Source organism: Panthera uncia (assembly GCF_023721935.1).
Source record: "Panthera uncia isolate 11264 chromosome B2 unlocalized genomic scaffold, Puncia_PCG_1.0 HiC_scaffold_24, whole genome shotgun sequence".
Taxonomy (NCBI): domain Eukaryota; kingdom Metazoa; phylum Chordata; class Mammalia; order Carnivora; family Felidae; genus Panthera; species Panthera uncia.
In genome coordinates this window covers 93,550,800-93,567,882 of record NW_026057580.1, presented here as the reverse complement: position 1 = coordinate 93,567,882, position 17,083 = coordinate 93,550,800, and the positions used below count along the sequence as shown (strand labels likewise).

Here is a 17,083-nt window from a genome sequence, read left to right as displayed (position 1 = left end):
CACCAAAACAGTTCTATCACTATATATATTTCTTCTGGAGAAGGAATTGTGTATTGTGAGGGACAGAACTATCCTAAATGAGGGGCGAGATCCAGGTTTCATTCCGTCGTCTGGATGTCCTTTCCCGTGTAGGGAGGTTTTAGGTTTGTAGATCTTTAGATTGAAGAGGCAATGGATAGTACCACATATTTCTCCTGAATTTGTTAATGAGGAAGCCGTATCTAGAGATTGATATAAATACATCAATGCTAGAGAGGCAGAACAAAGTAGAACCCACGTATTCTAATTTGGGATGCCCTTCCGCCATCACGCCCTCCATTTTTAAGAAATCGGAAAACTTTTTTAAACGTTTATTCATTTTTGAGAGACAGAGTATGAGCAGGGGAAGGGCAGACAGGCAGGGAGGCACAGAATCCAAAGCAGGCTCCAGGCTCTGAGCTGTCAACACAGAGCCCTACACGGGGCTCAAACTCACAAACCGTGAGATCATGACCCCAGCCGAAGTCGGACGCTTAACCAACTGAGCCACTCAGTCGGTTGTCAGCAAGATATCAGCAAGATATCCCGGTCGGTCAGCGAGATATCAGCAAGAGGACAATTCATCTTTCCAATATCTTTTCTCCAAGTTCTTGTTGTAGGAACACTCCAGCTTTAGAAGAAGGCTTGTGTTATAGGCTTAACCAGAAAGCAAAGTATACCATTGATCAGAAAATTAGCAATACTGTGTAACAACCCTTCCATCAGTTTTCTCTCCTTTGTTGAATTTTAATTTAATTTGAGCAGTATCACCAAAGAGTACCACAAGACTAGTAAATACTTGTAGGGATAGCTTACAGTATAGCAGAGAGAGTAGAAGGGAGGGAGGGGGGCAGCAAGGCAGGGAGGAAGGGAAGAGTAGAAGAGGCCCTCATAACACATAATAACCAACAAGGAAATTTTAAGATGTTATTTAAAACCTAAACTGCTACCACTCTGCTTTTTAAGAGCTGTCAAGGGGAAATAAATCTTGTATAGGGAGAAAAGGGGAGATGATACTCTAAGAAGATGGCCCATTGTGTGTCATAATGGAGCAAGGAGTGTTGGATATGCACGGGTGGGCAGGAGGCTGAGTTTGGGGATATGAAATTGAGAAAGTTGAATTGTTCTATATAATAAGCTGGGAAGAATTGCTCACTGTAGTAGAAGGTAGGGGTTGGGAAATGTTGAAGAAAAGGACAGCAAAGAAGGGAGCAGAGTGAGAAAGGAGAGTCAAAGGGGTGGGAGGGAGAAGACTTTAAAAAGATCAATGAGGTCTGTTGTTCAATTTGTAAATGGCAGTGTTCTAATTACACACACACACACACACACACACACACACACACACACGTCTTCCATGCTTCCAAACTTCAAGATACATTCTCTGCAGGATCAAAGCTTTGTATGAACATTATGAAAATCAAGGAAAAGCATTGTGTTCTGCATCTTTGGGAGATTTACGGAGAATGAGAGCAACGTGTGTGTAACAGTAACGTGATGCATAAACAGCACTATGTCAGGTGAAGGAGGAGCTTAGAGTCCAAGGTGAATGGAAAATTATAAACCACAGTCTATGCTGTAATCTTGGAAAGAGACGAGTTTCCCACTACATGAAGACAAGTATTATATTCCATTTTGCATCACTCTTAAAGGGTAGGGGTACATGGGATGACAGCTGGTAACATGCTGGTGTCTCCTACCAATCTGTTAGCTACTCATGAAAGGATCTAGGTTTTATACATCTTTATATCCCCAAAGTTTAGCGTAGTGTCTGGCATACAATAGAAAATTAGAAAATTTACATTCAATTAATGAATAAATGAGGAAAAAATTAGACCCATATGATGGCAAGTGGCAGATGGCATTATTAAATCAAGTGTCACCATAACTCAGATTACTTATTCAAGAATTAGAATTTAGATTGATTCTTAGTCATACCTGCCTCTGGTCTCCAGGTGGCAGTATTATCTCATATTAAATTGTTCTGAGACCAGATTCCATTTAACTTTGAGAACATAAATGAGTTAGAATAAAAACTGAATTCTTAGTTTATTTCTGTAATTGTACAGATCCAAAGAAGTAATAAAATATAATTACATGAGATTATGGATTTTTCCTCTAATTTCAACACAAACGAAAGCAGTTTCCAAAACCTTGATAATAAATACAAATTAGGGTAGTTGTTTACAAAACACATGCATTCCTTCAAATTATGAAGTTGCATGCGTGCATGGTGCATGTGTGGGGGGGAGGGAGAGGGAGAGAGAAAGTGAGTGAGCAGTAATATGTCTAGAAATAAATAATCTCCCAACGAATAGCATGACCAGATTAAATGCAGGATGGTTGGATGAATGTGAATTTCAGAAACACAAAGAATGCTTTATTTGTATAAGTCCCATTCAATATTTGGGACACATTTATACTAAAAAAATACTCCTCATGTATCTGAAAATCACCTTCAGCTGGTCATCGAGTTTTCCTTTGCTAAATCTGGCGGTTTTACCAACACGTATTCTGTTGCTGTTAATTCCAAAAGAAGCAGAACTTCACCAGGTCTGCAGACGCAGTGGTGTTGCCTTATTTGGAGAGATGGAAAGGAAGTAGCTCGTAGGATCAGCTTCCTCACTGCAAGTGCAACCTTCTGCTCATTGTAGTTACCGGTACAGATCAGAGTTCTATAGCTGAGTAAATTATTTTCAGGAAACGGACCTCTCAGGCAAGTGCAGATGGTATAGTCTAAAGATTTTATTTTTTCAAACACAGTGTTTTCTAGCATTCACGAGCCTGGTTGTAAAAGCCAAGCACTGTGAATAAGCAAGGAGATCCTGGATCCCTTCACCTCTGACTTACACTTTTCACAGGTGCCTAAGGTATACCAGCTATGGCAATAGAAATAGAAGGATTGTTTATGAAATAAATCCTATTTCAAAAAAGTAAAGAATTTTCTGATAAATTAAATCCTATGTCATAGTTTCATGTACATTTGCATTTTTAACGTAAGCATTCCCTATCTTCTAGATAAAATGCACTTCAAAATTTCATTTGCCAATATTTCTGAATTCAAAATAAGCTTTCCACAGGAACATTATTGTGAATATAAGATCTTCAGATTACCTAATAAGAGTATATTTAATCGATTATATGACTGAAACACCATTTGTAGTTAAATTTTCTTTCAAGTTTAAAGTAATAAAAGTTTTTTTTTAATTTTTATTTTAGAGACAGAGAGTACACATGTGCACGTGAAAGTGGGGGAAAGGCAGGGGGAGAGAGAGAGAGAATGTTAAGAAGGCTGCCTGCTCATCGTGGAGCCCAACTTGGGCTTGATCCCACAACCCCAGAGTCATGACCTGAGCTGAAATCAGGAGTCAGACGCTCAATTGACTGAGCCACCTAGGTGCTCCTGTAATAAAAGTATCTTAAAGATCAAGAAATATGGGGCACCTGGGTGGCTCAGTGGGTTAAGCGTCTGACTTCGGCTCAGGTCATGATTTCACGGTTTGTGGGTTTGAGTCCCGCGCGGGGCTCTGTGCTGACAGCTCAGAGCCTGGAGCCTGCTTCGGAGTCTGTATCTCCCTCTCTCTCTGCCCCTCCCCTGCTCATGCTCTGTCTCTCTCTGTCTCAAAAATAAATAAAACATTAAAAAAATTTAAAGATCAAGAAATAGAGGGGCACCTGGATGACTCTCAGTCAGGCAACTGACTTCGTTTCAGGTCATGGTCTCACGCTCTGTGAGTTCTAGCCCTGCATCAGGCTCTTGCTGACAGCTTGTAGCCTGGAGCCGGCTTTGGATTCTGTGTCTCCCTCTCTCTCTGCCCCTCCCCAGCTCACACCCTGTCTGTCTCTCAAAAGTAAAATAAAAACATAGAAAAAAGATCAAGAAATAGAAATGTTTTTCAAATATTAAATATTCATATTTGATGAAATTCAATGACCTATGTTTATTTTTCTCTGACTCTGGGCCAGAAGCCATTCTAAGGGCTTTAGATGAATTAGCTCATTTAATCCTGCTAATAACTCTAGGACACAGGTTCCATTATGATCCCACTTCACGGATGAGGAACCTGGGGCAAAAGATAAATAGCTGCTCAAAGCCACACAGCTACTAAATAGTAGAACTGGGATCTGAGCTGGCCTATGGCTTCCTTAAGCACTGTTCACCATAGTTACATTAATTTAAAATAAAGACGTAAGGGGGACACCTGGATGGTTCAGTTGGTTAAGCACCCGACTCTTGATTTTGGCTCAGGTCACGTTCTCACGGTGGGATCGAGCCCTGCGTTGGGCTCCACGTATAGTGTGGAGCCTGCTTAGGGTTCCCTCCCTCCCTCTCCCTCTGTCCCTCCCTGGTGCACTTGCTCTCTCTGTCTCTCTGTCTCTCTCTCTTTCAGAAAAAAAAGAAAGAAAGAAACGGGTAAGGGACTTGTCTGAGAAGATTTTGAAGGTGACCTCTATCTGATCACTGTCTGGGATAGTGCACCGTATAATTCATTGAGCCTAGAACAGTTCAAAGTGAATGACTGGTTTTTTGCTCAATTTCGGTGTAGCATGAATGCCACTTTGGTGCCTACCAACCATAATGGTGTTATTTTGGAGTTTGCAGATGGACCGAAGGATGTCAGAAAGGGAGAAGGATTTACCTGAGGTACCTGGCTAAGAGTTCACGAGAGGTGGAAGTGGATGAAAGAGGACAGTGTGCCCTGTTTGTACAGCGTGAGAAAGAGGTTTCTGGGGTGGACATCAGTTATTGAGCTGAGACCCGGAAAGAAGAATAAAAAGGCGGGGGATTTAACTTTGCGTGATTATTTCCATGAATAGGAAAGGAGAAGTAGGAGGGATAGTGCCCTGTGTCCCTGTTAATTCTCTCTCACTCGCTTAGAGCTATGATTGCCTGAGGGGGGTCTTGTGCCCCAGTTGTGGCAGTGGTGGACTCATCGGAGGCCCCTGCTCGGGGCTGTGACCTCTCACGGGCTGAAGGCACAGACTTCAGTTCCCAACTGGCCACCGTTAGATGCTTTGCCTACCCTTTACCCTCCTTCAAAGAGAGTAGAGGCGGTGAGGGTAGAGGGCAAGAGCCCTGAATGTCCTGTGTAGGGAACAAGCTTCTGACCCTCCTACTAACTAGTTCCCCAACCTTGGGCGCCTGTTGCCTAAGCTGTGAAAACAGAGATGATACCACCCGTTTGGCGATGAAGGCACCTGGCAAATACTCGTTCTGGTCCCGCTAAATCTTCACGACGGTATGAGGGATCTTTCCCATTTTCCAGATGTGGAGAAGGAGGCTCGGAGAGGCTAACACGGTGGTGGAGATGGGCACCCCTGTCGTGTAGCCCAGCCTCTGCTGCGCTGCCTGCGGTAGAAAAGGAGATCACTGAAATAAAATGGTTTACCGTGTTCTTCCAGAGTGAAAACTTTAAAAAGCATTTTGCTACTTCAGTCTTCATAAATAGGAAAAAAAATAAGTAAAACCTAGAAATATATTTTCCTAAGGTAACAAAAATGGAAAGGTTTCTGAAAGGAAAATATATTTATATACATTCAAGAAAGCTTTGAAATGATTAAGCATACACTCGTAGCATTCATTCATTATAGTGAGTTTTATTTTAAAATTATTATTTGGGGGGGGCGGTGCCTGGGTGACTCAGTCAGTTAAGCATCATGATCTCATGGTTTGTGAGTTGGAGTCCTGCATCGGGCTTTCTGCTGTGAGCACAGAGCCCGCCTCAAATGCTTCATCTCCCTCTCTCTCTGCCTCTCTCCTGCTCTCTCTCTCCTAAAAATAAACAATAAATTTTCCTAATAAAAGAAAAATTTTTAAACATTTTTTAAAAATAAATTTTTTTTTTTTTTTTTTTTTGAGAGAGAGAGAGAGAGAGAGCGTGCACAGTCAGGGGAGGGACAGAGGGAGAGAGAGAATCTCAGGCAGGCTCCTGGCTCAGCACAGAGCCAGTGCAGGGCTCAGCCTCACGACTATGAGATCGTGAGATCATAACCTAAGCCAAATTAAGAGTCGGACGCTTAACCGACGCAGCCACCCAGAAGCCCTAAAAATTGTTCTTCACATCACAGGTAATGCGAGCTTGTTCATTTGCTATGCATTTACTGAGTATCTACTCTATGCCACGTATTTCCTAGATTAAGTGAACAATACAGACAAAAATCCCTATTCTCATGGAGCTTGTATTCAAATGTGAGCATGGCCAATTATGCATGAATTAACCAAATCATTGTTATAGAATAGAAAGGGATGACTCTTAGGGGAAAAGATTGAGCTGGGAAAGGGCTGTGGGTGGGTTATAGACACGGCGTTCTAGGAAGGCAGGTGAGGTTTGAGCAGAGACTTGAAAGAAGGGAGGAACTGAATCTTCAGACTATCTGGGGTCAGAGCAGAGGAAGGACCAGCACCACTGTGTGAGATGGGAGCATGCCTGGTGTGTGAAACAGAGAGAGAGGGAGACACAGAATCCGAAGCAGGCTCCAGGCTCTGAGCTGTCAGCACAGAGCCCGACGCAGGGCCCAAACTCACGCACTGGGAGATCATGACCTGAGCCGAGGTCAGATGCTTAACTGAGCCACCCTGGCACCCCTCAAGTTTTTGGCCAGAGCAACTGCAAGAAAGATTTTCCATAGACTAAGATGGGAAGACTTATGTGTTGAAGTGTGTGGGAGGGGGCAGGAAGTTCGCTTTTGGTTGTGTCATATTTGACTTGCTGGTATTTAGATGTCCAACTGAAGACATTGAATAGACAGTCATATATTTAAGCCTGGAGCCCAGATCTTGCCTGCAAATATAAATTTGTCCAGCATATTATTGGTATTTAAAACCATGAGATTCCATGAGATCACCAAAATAACACAGACAGAGAAAACTACCAAGGACTGAACCCTGGGAAAAAGGAGGAACCAGCAAAATTAGAAAACGGAAACAGGAAAGACTAGCAAAGGAGAAAAGAAAAAATATATACAGAATGTGTAGCATTCACATTTTGGTACATATCATTCCAGACCTTTTTTCTTTGTATGTAAATGGCTTCCTTTTTTAATAGTTAATTTTAGAAATGTATTCTAAAATACCACTTTATGGATCTCTTTAAAAACAAATTTTGAGTAGATTAACGTACGTAAGTGGTCTTAAAGTAAAAGGTAGTAAAAATTTTATAATGAAAAGAACTCTCCTCTTCAGAGACAACCCGTGTTATTGGTTTCATCTCATGCATGTATAAGTGTATGGATATATGTGTACATGTGTGTATACAGACATGTTTCCCCTACACCCTTAGCATAGGCACATTGTTCACTTAACAATGTATCTTACATTTTGTTTCATATTGACATATACAGAACTACCACTTTCTGAATATAGTAGGATATCAAGAGTTAATTGATGATAGCTGCCCAATTTTCTAGTCAAAACTGTTAAGTAACATGCCTTGAGGCCCCTCCCCCCCCAGCCCCCACCTCCCTGGCCTTCCAGCCTCCTGCAGAGCTTCTGGTCTGTCTCCCCTTTGATCCTGTTTATTCCTTCTGATCATTCAGTTCTTAGAATTTCTTCTTTTTCTCCTTATGGAAACATATCTACCAGGAATTGTAACCTCTCATGGTTTTTGTTTTCTTTTTGTCCTGAGAAAATGTAACTGTTCATTCACTAACTATTTGGTAGGGATTTTCTACCTCTTTGGAATATAATGTGGGGTAGGGGACAGAGTCTACAGGAACTCATCCTACCTGGAGATGCGGGCTTGTAAACAGGTGATTACGGTGCCCCATTTTACATGTGGTGACAGAGAAATGAACAGAATGCTTTGGCAGCCTGGGGAGTAGAAGGGGGAAAGGGGAGACTAGACTGAGCTGGCATAAAAAATGAAGCTACTGTGAGACAGACAGCCAGAGGTACAACTTACATGACCAAACAAAATGGTTTCTGTCCTCGGGCCTAAGGGTAAGGAACAAATTCCTTGGCCTGGGTGAGCATGCCCTTCACAACCTGGCTCTGGGCATCTGCCTCCTCTCCCTCGGCCCCTTACTTGCCACTGTGTCCTTGGAGGCACTTCCATAACTCTGCTCTCGTGAGTTCTGCTTCCTTGGCCGAGAACGACCCTGTATCCTCCACCTCTCAACAGCTCAGTAATCATAGTGATAGCATCATCGCGAGAATGAGAATAAACGATATAAATGATTTTAGTAGCTAATGTCTATGATGCACAAATTTGCATGCAGTCTCATTTAATTCTTTTAACAACTGTATGAGACAGGTACTGTGTTAACCCTATTTTTAAAATGGGGATACTAAGGGTAAAAAATACCAAATAGATTACCAAGGTCACACAACTAGTCAGTAGTGGAGCTGGGATTTTTACCTAGCTCTAGCTGGTCCTAGAACCCACCTCGTAACTGCTGTTGCCACTTAGAATTTAACTCTTTAGTAAAATAATCCTGCAGCTTGAATATCTTCAACAAAAATGTCCTCATGGGCGCCTGGGTGGCTCAGTCGGTTGAGCGTCTGACTTCAGCTCAGGTCACGATCTCACGGACCGTGAGTTCGAGCCCCGCATCGGGCTCTGGGCTGATGGCTCAGAGCCTGGAGCCTGCTTCCAGTTCTGTGTCTCCCTCTCTCTCTGCCCCTCCGCCGTTCATGCTCTGTCTCTCTCTGTCTCAAAAATAAATAAACGTTAAAAAAAAAATTAAAAAAAAAAATGTCCTCATAAGTACTCCAGTAGCATTGTCTCTTCACTTATAATATAATGCCCATTATGATTACTTTTCACTTTTATTATTCTAAATAGCAAAAGTTATGTCTATTATAGAAAAGCTAAAAATGCAAATAAGCAAGGTAAGAAGAATAAGGAAATTACTACCCACAGTCTCACATTCTGAGGAAAAAGACAATTTTAATCAACAGAGTACATCCTGTCTGATTCTGTGTACATGGATTCTGGAAAAGGCAAAGGAAAAGAAAACAGCGGTTGCCAGAGAGTGGGCTACAAAGGGCCTTAGGGCTGATGGAAGTGTCCTGTATCTTGATTAGGGTGGTAGTTACGGGACTATGTATATTAAAATTAACAGAACTGCACAATAAAAAAAAGTACATTTTACTGTATATAAATTATACCTCAATAAATCTAACTGAAAAAATTAACCCCTTGAAGTATATCCTTCCCCACTTTTTCTTATATATAGTAAATATATACCTTTAAAACTGATTGTTATTGATTAAAATAAAATCTATCAGAACATTTTAGATTTACAGAAAAATTGCAAAGCTAGTACAGAGTTCTCAAATCACTGCTCATTATTCACATGTTACATTAATATGATACATTTGTTGTAATTGTTGAGCCGATATTGATACATTTATTTTAACTAAAGTTCACAGATTTCAGATAGCCTTAGTTTTTACCTAGTGTCCTTTTTTGTTGCAGGATCCCATCCAGGATATCATATTACATTTTTCTTTTGTGTCACCTTAGACTCCTCTTGGTTCTGACAGTTTCTCAGACTTCCTTGCTCTGATGACCTTGACAGTTCTGAAGTACTAGTCAGAGATACTATAAGATGACTCACTATTCGACGTTGTATGATTTTTTTTCTCATGATTAGACTGGCGTGACAGATTTTGCAGAGGAAGACCACAGGGGTTAAGTGTCATTTTCATCACATCTGTATTATGCTTTGTAATCTACCCTTCACTCAAACATATATCAAAAGCATATCTCTTACTCACTGCATAAATCTGTAGCTCTCTTAATGGTGATAATACGCTGTTGTATGGATGTGGCAAAATTCATTTAACCAATCACCTGTTATTGGACACTATAGTATATTCACTATTCATAAATGCTTCAATATATATATTTGTGCAAACATCTTTGCAAACTTGTCTGATGACTTCCTTAGGATAAATCCTGAGCTCAGAGGATCTGTTGAGGTGAACTCTATTGACTTGTTATTGCTGTTTAAGGTTTTTCGTACATAGTGCCACAGTGTCCTCCAGAAAACCTGTTACCAATTTGAGCTTCTAGAAATGGTGTTTCTGTGCTGTTTTCTTATGTTCTAGCTAATGGTGGATATTACTCTTTTCAACCTTTGTCAATTGTAGTCGAAAATATATCATGTTGCATTGTATTTGTCTTCCTATTAGTGTCTTCTGTCAAACAAGGAGGTCCTAAAGGAAAAAGACCGTATCCCACTCATTTTTCCAATACCCAGAGTCTAAGTTACTGCCTGAAAGAAATAGGCATTCAGCAGAAGGGAGGGTAAGACAGGAATCCATCCATCCATGACCGCGTGATCTGACAAGAGAATCCATGCTAAGGAGAGCCTTTCACCATCACTGGGTGCAATCGTATCCTCTGGGCCAGTGCCCTATATGCATTATGTAACCTAAAGGTGTGGTTCTAATCGTGTGAGCTTCAGACCAGGTAGGAGAGAAATCTACACTAGACCGAAAGAAGGTAAACAGGATCTTGTTGTTTTCCTCAAATAACAAGCATGATGGCTGGGGATTTATTTTACCTACTCTGAGAAAGAGGATCATCCGGTAGGTCTTTTAGGCTGTAATGCCATTAATGTAGCACAGCTTTTTGAAACAATGAAATCTATTTGCGAGTCCCAGATCTGTTTCTTTTAGTCAGTAGCATCTTTATATTTGTCACCTCATGTGTCGGTCATCACTGCCAAAAATTTTATTATTCTTTTTTTTTCTGTACACTTCTCTAATATTTTAGTTACACCTTTTCTTGTAAAACCTTGAATTTCTCCCCTTGACCATACTTTGCTCTTCCCAAATCTTGGTGTCGCTTATAAATGTGTTCTGTAACCAGACTGATAAATGTTACTGTTTCAGTTTGTCACTGGAAGAGGACACTATAGAAAAAGAAAAAAACGTAGCTTTTTCATATTAAATATTTTTAGCTTTTTCCCCCTACTTTTATAATGTTGACTCACTACTTAGTATGGTCTGAAGAAAGAGAAACGATTTTGAGCCCTGTCTGTAACTCAGCAGACTTTTAAGATTATTAACTTTTTCAATTTTCAGTGGGAGATTTTTTTCAAGGCGATGCTATTTGGACTATACCCCACATCTAAGAACTTCCATATGTTGTTCACAAAGACTTCCCCATCCCTTCCAGTTATCACTTAAACTCTCTCCGGGGTGTAGGAGCGCCCTTACTATTCTTCCAATCTATGCTCACAAAGAGTGAGGCGAGATTGTTAGATGGGGTGAGAGAGGGAGAGAGAGAGAGACAGAGAGAGAGATTAGGACATGATGAAGAGAAATTCAAAGATCCAGACAAGTGTCTGGAATAGGACGTGCTGTAGTATTAAAATTAACTTTACACTTTGGATCTTTTTATGATATGTAAAGAATCTCTTGGGGCGCCTGGGTGGCTCAGTTGGTTAAGCGTCAGACTTCGACTCAGGTCATGATCTCACGGCTCATGAGTTCAAGCCCTGTGTTGGGCTCTGTGCTGACAGCTCAGAGCCTGAGGCCTGCTTCAGGTTCTGTGTCTCCCTTTCTCTCTGTCCCCCCTCCCACCCCCAACCACTTGCACTCTTTCTCTATCTCAAAAATAAACATTAAAAAAAATTTTTTTAGAAGAATCTCTTAGTAGTTAAATCTATCAGCAGAGAAAAATGATTGATGCTGGTTTTTAAAAGTAATCTCTATGTCCAATGTGAGGCTCAGACCCATGACCCTGAGATCAGGAGTCGAAGGCTCTACCAACGGAGTCAGCCAGGTGCCCCTGATTGATGCTATTTTGTCACATAAAAGAGAGAGGTTTACAAGATGGTGACGAAATATTTAAAACAAGTACTTTATAGTGAAACAAACCTAACCATTGCTCCTGTCTGTTCATTACTTTATCATTAAATTCGTTTTCTTTTTTTTTTAATTTTCTTTTAACTTTTTTTTTATTATTTATTTTTGAGAGACAGAGAGAGACAGAGTGTGAGCAGGGGAGGCACAGAGAGAGAAGGAAACACAGAATCTGAAGCAGGCTCCAGGCTTGGAGCTGTCAGCACCGAGCCCGATGCAGGGCTCGAACCCACAAAACCGTGAGATCATGACCTGAGCCAAAGTCGGATGCTTAACCAACTGAGCCACCCAGGTGCCCCAAATTATTTTTCTTTTATATACACATGGGACCATAAACATTTAAGTTGGTTGCTTTAAAAATATGCCTTTAGTTTTATCTCTTGTCCTTAGGGATTGTCAAATTATTGTCTTGTTTGGCTGACTTAGAAATTATTTAATAATTCTTTTCATTAAAACATCAATAATTGTGATATTTGAAAAGGTAATAGTCTCTAAGTTAAATTGGTTGATATTTTAATAGTATATTTTTTGTTGCTTTGAATGAATTATATTTATCATTCAACTAACAATGCCTAAACAACTTTACTCTTAACTCCTTTAATCTAGAATTTAGAATTGAATGAAGATGAATAGAAGTCAAAAGAATAGAAGGTGGGACACAATGAGGAAATTAAACATCATTTAAATTATCAATGTTGTTTACCTGAGACTGTAACTGAGTGAGAAGGAAGGGGATGAGAATTGAGTTACAAGAAGTAGCTTCATACCATTGCTATCTTTAAAGGATAGAAGTTGATAAGGACTCTAGAATGTTTCCTTGACAATCTGAGGAAAGAAGATTTGGGCTCAAAGTCTCCTCTGTCACACTGGACTTTAGGCATTTAATGATCAGTTGATAATCATCAGGCATTTAGGTTAACTAAAATGACCCCAATTCCAGAATGTTAAAAATTTTAGTTGGGGTGCCTGGGTGGCTCAGTTGGTTAAGCGTCCGACTTCGGCTCACGTCATGATCTCACAGTTTGTGAGTTCGAGCCCCATGTGGAGCTCTGTGCTGACAGCTCAGAGCCTGGAACCTGCTTCAGATTCTGTGTCTCCCTCTCTCTCTGGCCCTCCCCTGCTCATGCTCAGCCTCTCTCTGTATCTCAATAATAAATAAATATTTAAAAATAATTAAAGGGGCGCCTGGGTGGCGCAGTCGGTTAAGTGTCCGACTTCAGCCAGGTCACGATCTCGCGGTCTGTGAGTTCGAGCCCCGCGTCAGGCTCTGGGCTGATGGCTCGGAGCCTGGAGCCTGTTTCCGATTCTGTGTCTCCCTCTCTCTCTGCCCCTCCCCCGTTCATGCTCTGTCTCTCTCTCTCTGTCCCAAAAATAAATAAAAAAAAAAAAACGTTGAAAAAAAAATAATTAAAATTTTAGCATAGCCGGAATATTAACAGCTACATTAAACCTTTCATATACAAAGTTAGGCATATAGATTTCCCATTAAGTATTTTAGAAAAGAAGTTACCCAGACCCTGTTAAGCTCCTTGGCATGCAGGGTGATGTCAGCCTAGCCAAATGTTTTGATAAAACAAGAACTTCAGGTGGAATGATAAATTTAGCCATTGTGTAAATCAGTTGAGATTTTTTGAACAACTCTGTAAAGTCAAGATGGCAGAGGCAAACTTGCCCACATAGAACAAAAAGAAAATAGTAAGTAGTGTTCTCTGTTCCTGTACTCTGTTCCCATCACATCGCTACCTTGCTCAAAAGCCTCCTAGCTGGGGGCGCCTGGGTGGCGCAGTCGGTTAAGCGTCCGACTTCAGCCAGGTCACAATCTCACGGTCCGTGAGTTCGAGCCCCGCGTCAGGCTCTGGGCTGATGGCTCGGAGCCTGGAGCCTGTTTCCGATTCTGTGTCTCCCTCTCTCTCTGCCCCTCCCCCGTTCATGCTCTGTCTCTCTCTGTCTCAAAAAAAAAAAAAAAACGTTGGGAAAAAAAAAAAAAAAAAAAAAAAAGCCTCCTAGCTGTCCCTATTTCTTAGAGAAGCATTCCCCAAATCTGTCCATGGAACACTGGTATTCTATAAGATGGTAATAGATCTTACCAAAAAAATGGATGCCTATGGAAATTTTTTTCCTAAAATGTATTTTTATTTTTTATTTTATTTTTTATTTTTTTATTATTTTTTTAATATATGAAATTTATTGTCAAATTGGTTTCCATACAACACCCAGTGCTCATCCCAAAAGGTGCCCTCCTCAATACCCATCACCCACCCTCCCCTCCCTCCCACCCCCCATCAACCCTCAGTTTGTTCTCAGTTTTTAAGAGTCTCTTATGCTTTGGCTCTCTCCCACTCTAACCTCTTTTTTTTTTCCTTCCCCTCCCCCATGGGTTTCTGTTAAGTTTCTCAGGATCCACATAAGAGTGAAACCATATGGTATCTGTCTTTCTCTGTATGGCTTATTTCACTTAGCATCACACTCTCCAGTTCCATCCACGTTGCTACAAAGGGCCATATTTCGTTCTTTCTCATTGCCCTGTAGTACTCCATTGTGTATATAAACCACCATTTCTTTATCCATTCATCAGTTGATGGACATTTAGGCTCTTTCCATAATTTGGCTATTGTTGAGAGTGCTGCTATAAACATTGGGGTACAAGTGCCCCTATGCATCAGCACTCCTGTATCCCTTGGATAAATTCCTAGCAGTGCTATTGCTGGGTCATAGGGTAGGTCTATTTTTAATTTTCTGAGGAACCTCCACACTGCTTTCCAGAGCGGCTGCACCAATTTGCATTCCCACCAACAGTGCAAGAGGGTTCCCGTTTCTCCACATCCTCTCCAGCATCTATAGTCTCCTGATTTGTTCTAAAATGTATTTTTAAATCTATATGTATGTAAGAAAAATTCTAAACACCTTTAAGAAATTATTAACATGGGACAGTCTTTGTTTAGCAATGGAGTTCCAACTTCTGTGCATCAAAAATCACTTTTAAAAAGTTAAAAAAACGAGAGACTGAAGAAGTTACATGTTACACATATAATTAACAAAAGATTGGTGTATTATGTATATATATATATATATATATATAGAGAGAGAGAGAGAGAGAGAGAGAGAGAAAAGATATAAAAAGAATATATATATATATAGAATATATAAAAAATGTGGACAAAAGACATGAACAGGTAATTCACAAAGGATAAGATCAAAATGATCAACAAATACATGATGTTCAAATTGGCCAATAATCAGGTAAATGAAAATGAAAATTAAAATAAGATACCATTGAATACTCAGACTTGCAAAAACTAAAAAAGTCTGACAATATCAAGTGCCATCAAAAATGTGAAAAAGGATTGGGGCATCTGGGTGGCTCAGTCAGTTGAGCTTTTGACTCTTGATTTTGGCTCAGGTCACGGTCCCAGGGTCATAGGATCGAGCCTCGCTTTGGGCTCTGCACTAAGTGTGGAGCCTGCTTAAGATATTCTCTCTCTCTCTCTCTCTCTCTCTCTCTCTCTCTCTCCCTCCCTCCCCATCCCCACCCCTGGGCCTCTCCCCTGTTCATGCCCTCTCACTCTCTCTCTCTCAAATTAAAAAAAAAATATGAAGCAGGAGTCTCACACTGCATATGGGAATATGATAAGTACCACTTTGGAGAGTTGATTGAAAATATATCTAGAAAATTAACGTTGTTCTTAACTCATGATCCAGTAGTTCTGCTTCTAGATACACTCACATACAATATTCACTGCAATATTGTACAAGCAAGAATTGGAAGTAATATACTACACGTGTATAAATGTGCCTAAATTGGAGAATGGATATACTAGGAAATACTCACTCACTGATTCAAGGAGAATTTATTGAGCACCTATGATATGCCAGTACTGCTCTGGGATACATCAGTAGACAAAACAAAAACATCTGCTCTCACAGAGCTTACAATCTAGTGAGTGGGAGGATGTAGGGTGGGGAGGAGATACAGGAAAAATATGATGGATAAGATATGGTGAGATGTGTCATGGAGAAAAATAGAGCAGAGAAGGGAGAGCAGGGGGAATTGTTGGTAGTCAGGAAGATCCCTGACCAGGAAGGTGCCATATGAGCAAGCCCTGGAGAGGTGAGGGCGTGAGCCATGCAGGCATCTGGGAAGGGGCGTTGGAGGCACAGGAGGCTACTAATGTGAACCCCTCGATGCCAGAAGAACCCTGGTGAGTTTGAGAAACAGCATTGGTGGGGATGGGAGTGGGAGAGGAGGTGGCCAGTGTCGGGAGCCACGCAGGCCTGAAGTCACTTTGAAACCCACTGCTGTCATCATTGGGGCACACATTTATTGAGCACTCGCAATATGCCTGGCACCATTCTAAGCTTTTTACACATATTTTGTTACTTAACACTCACACTTGCCTTAAGTCTTCAGATATCTAGCCCCATTTCATAGATGAGGAAGCCGAGTCATAAAGAGGATAACTCATTTTGGATCAGTAAATTACGGTGTGCTTACTCAAACCCAAACCAACTAGCAGACTCTCTCAGCCGCTGGGTGGGCTGCCTCTTGCGTTTATTCTGTCTAGTGCCGTGTGTCTTTCCCACCATCTTTGGCTATGCCTCAGGTCACCTGCTGGCCTTGTTCACTGTCATTACCTAGAGTTTTTGTACCCTCTCCTCCAGAATCTGGGAAGAGATGGGATAGGACATCTCCTCTATTCCCTGGTCTCCTAATCCTTTCCATCTCCCCAAGACTACCATAGCAGGCAGTACAGGTCTACGAAACTTCCTAAGGAAGGGCTGGGGCAATTTCACAGAAGAGTTTCACAGGTTGGACTTTCTCTTGATTCTGAAAAGGAAGGCAAAGTCAGTCTTAGGCCCTTACAAGAAGGTCTTCCCTTCTCACTTATCCCCATTCTAACCTGGTTCCTCTACTCCTTTCAGGCACCTCCTTCGATGTGGAATCTTCACCATTCTCTTTATTATCTGGGCAAGAGCTTCAGATGTCATTACCTCCTGATCACTAGTTTCTTTATGATTTGTTAGTGGTAGTAGGGTGGTTTCCTCTTTCATCTGCCACATGGATTTATGACGTTATTCCATTTCCATTATAAATTAAACTTTTCTGACTACACTCATTCCCCATGAATCTGAGGCTGAAAGAGGCCAATTAGGAAAGAAAAAAAAGCCGTCTTGGGTTTTTCACACTTTCTTTTTTTTTTTTTTTTTTAACGTTTATTTATTTTTGAGACAGAGAGAGACAGAGCATGAACT

The 17,083-nt window shown here is 41.0% G+C and overlaps 1 long non-coding RNA gene across 2 annotated transcripts in view; it reads left to right on the top strand.

Moving 5' to 3' along the window:
• Positions 1 to 17,083, top strand: part of LOC125938964 (uncharacterized) — a 35,174-nt gene that overhangs the window by 831 nt on the left and 17,260 nt on the right. The window contains exon 2 of one of the 2 annotated variants that reach the window (XR_007462872.1): positions 4,612 to 4,807. The exons of the other annotated variant lie outside the window; for it this stretch is intronic. This is a non-coding gene — a long non-coding RNA (uncharacterized LOC125938964). Of the gene's footprint in view, positions 1 to 4,611; positions 4,808 to 17,083 lie in introns of those variants that run through there. 2 annotated transcript variants of the gene reach the window in all.